Raw genomic sequence first — 3,231 nt, 5'->3', positions numbered from 1 at the left:
TAGAAGTGTTATTGGACGGAAAGAAGAGAGGAAGTGGATGAAAGAGAGGGAATGTTTGTGAATATTGTTGTAGGAAAGTGTCAATGTATGTTTACGAGGAAATGAGAAGAGTCCATTATAAGAAACAGAAAGTTTAAAAAGATTGTGGTGTGTAATAATTAGGTGTTATGGGAGGAGGGAAATTTTGTATGCATATCAACTGGTAGTAACTTACAACATCAAGTATTAACTTACAACGATGTAGATATAAATAACGACATTAAGATACATCACAGGATGATACCAACTAGACCGGAGTTTAAAATTTCCGAAAACATTCTAAGCAATGAATAACCATTCAAATCTTTTCAGTGGCTAATGAACATTGGTAGAAAAGTGATCAACTGCACCTTTCGGTATTAACTGTTTTATGCTTGGACAATGGATGAGTAGATGGCTTACAGTTATTTGATTACCGCACATACATTTTATATTCTTAGAAAATTTTGTACAAAAGGAATTTAAACGAATTCTATATATAATGCTTGTAACTTGTAGGTATCAAATTCAGAACATATTTGGGATAATCCACATTTTTTGTGCTTACACAGTATTGGTAATAATGATTATTTAAAACCATAAGCAGTTTATTGAATCGATTTCTACATACATTTTCTATACTACTAAAGCATTCGTGTATATGGAACTGGACGTCGAGTTCTATTGCGCCTTCGAAATTACGTGCTGCTCTACTAGCGGCTTGATCTACCCACTCATTTGAAGATATTCAACACTGCGAAGGTGCCCAGCAGAAGGTTATATTAATGCCCAGTTTTGTGAATTGATGAATGATATGTTTTATTTCTATTGTCATCTCAATTCGCTTCTTTGAATTTGGAGATTTGATAGCTTGTAATACTGACTTCGAGTCTACGCCTCACATATAGTTTTCGGAAGGTCTTTAATATAATTCAGGGCCATAAAAATGGCTATAATTTCAGCTGTGAAAATGGAATATTGTCTTCCGATATGGTATATTCTATTTTAAATGAAGGAATTACAAAAACCGCTCCCGAGTTACCATTTTTAAGAACAGATCCATCTGTGTATGCATATATTTTAAGATAATTTGAATATCGATTTTTCCATACGGGAGATTACTTCAGTTTTTAATAGAAATGGTGACTGGTTCTTGGATAAATGTGTATAATCTATATCAAAGGTAGCTTTACACTGATCCCATTCAGGAGCTGGTGAAAAAAGAGGTATTTTTGCAGTCTCTTTCTCTTAAATTCTGTGGAACTAATGATATCTGATTCAAAGGTATTAATGGATGTCATGGACTGTATTGTCTTAGCTTTTATTTATTTTTTTACAGCAAAATCGATATGTGAACTCAGTTTTTGAAAAGGTTTCATATGCGGAACATTTGATAACAAATGTTGCTGCTGAAGCTTTCCTTTGTTCATCTAGAGACTAAACACCTGCTTCTCTGTAAGTTCCTAAATTTGATGTATGAATGGGCACACCTCAAGCGAGTTTATAAGCCTTACAATCAATGCTTTGCAGCTTCTGTAACAAATGCAGTGGACCACTGAAAACTGCCTTTTGAGTGTATATCTCTCTCTGTCTGTCCGTCTGAACGTACGTCTGTCATTCGGTCTTTTTCATTCGTCTGTATGTCTGTTCCTGTCTGTGTCCCTCTGTCAGTCTGTGTGTTACTGTTTGTCACCATTCTCTGCCCCCGGTCTCCCTGTCTGTAGGGGGGTGAACCGAAGTCCTTTGTTACTTAATTAATTAATTAACGTAATGACGAGCACCATGTGTAGCACCGTCACCCCTTCGCACCTTGTGTAGGGCTGCGTCTTTATGGCCACTCTGAATGTCAGTGGGCTGTATTGAGGGGAGGGTGGGGGTACAGGTTGGTGTGTGGATCTGTCCGTAAGCTGTGACACTTCCTTGAAGCTGAAGGTGAGTGAAGGAGGGAGGTAAGAGATATTCACAGACCAGGAAATGACTGATCGTTACGATGATACCCACGATGGGAGCACTGCTTCAACAGGAAGTGATCCGTTGTTGTGAAACCCTCACTGAAAAGTCGCAAGTAACGGTGTTGGTCGAAATAAAATGATATTGACCTGTTCAACTCTCTCTCTATGTAAACGACTAAATAGGCCACAGTAAAAGTGTTTCACAGCTGCTGACAATAAAAATGCTACAAGCGGAAGGTTCTCACACTGAAGAGGCGGTATGGAGACAAAGATCACAGCATTTCTTACGACGAAGCTATAGCCTTCGCCATTCAGACACCTGCTGGACAGCAGATGGTGCCTCTGTGAAGTTTGGGGGGAGGGGCGGGGAGACTTCACCGAGAAGTCCGACCTTTGTGTTGAAATCAAGAAAATGTTCTCAGCCGTCTGATCGCAGGTGAAGTGATCACGACCATCACCACCCTCTTCACCACCCCACCCTCACACGTTGTTCTCTCCTTGTTCTAACGTCAGGTACATCTGCGTCTAGGTTTCCATTGTCCAGGTGCAGCTGATGCAAAATTGGAGATAAAAGCGTACCCCACTTTCTTACAGACAAAACTAAAATTACAGAAACATTTATGTGATAAACGCATAAACTCCCAGTATAGCTTTGTGGTATCGTTCGCTTTCGCCAGTTCAGAACAGATAAGTGCGTTTTTGTCGACGTGCCGGACGCTATCCTTTAAAGGGGCAGAATAAGAGAAGTTTGGAAAACATAGAATGGTTATCAGAATGGTTAACAGTACCAGTGTAAATCTCTGCATGCTGATTAAAACGGCGCTCTGTGTTGGCAGCGCTGGCTGACTGGTTGTTGGTCTGTTCTGGCTGTAACTGTGGCAGCGAGACAACCCACATAACATGGAACAACAACGTTCAGCCCAAACATACTTTTAAGTCCACGCGCCACGCACGCACACCCCAACAAGAGTTTGAAAAGAACAGACAGAAATCAAGGCACCAAGGGAACAGACTTCTCGGGTATAGATTTCTGGATTTCACCACCACCACCACCACCACCCTCCTCTCCTTCCCTCTCCTGTTTAGACGAAGGTGGACAGGGTACACCAAGGTTATTGATTGGTTTGTTCCAAACTTCGGGTGGATTGCCCGCCACCCCTGCTTATCAGACGGGGTGGATGGAGAGGAGGTCTCTGATAATCAATACGTGGTGCTGTTGCCACTGCCACTGCCGCGTCTGAGTTCACTGGGAAAGACTGGA

This window comes from Babylonia areolata, chromosome 2 (assembly GCF_041734735.1).
Source record: "Babylonia areolata isolate BAREFJ2019XMU chromosome 2, ASM4173473v1, whole genome shotgun sequence".
Classification (NCBI taxonomy): domain Eukaryota; kingdom Metazoa; phylum Mollusca; class Gastropoda; order Neogastropoda; family Buccinidae; genus Babylonia; species Babylonia areolata.
Note: the sequence above shows the minus strand (reverse complement) of the source record.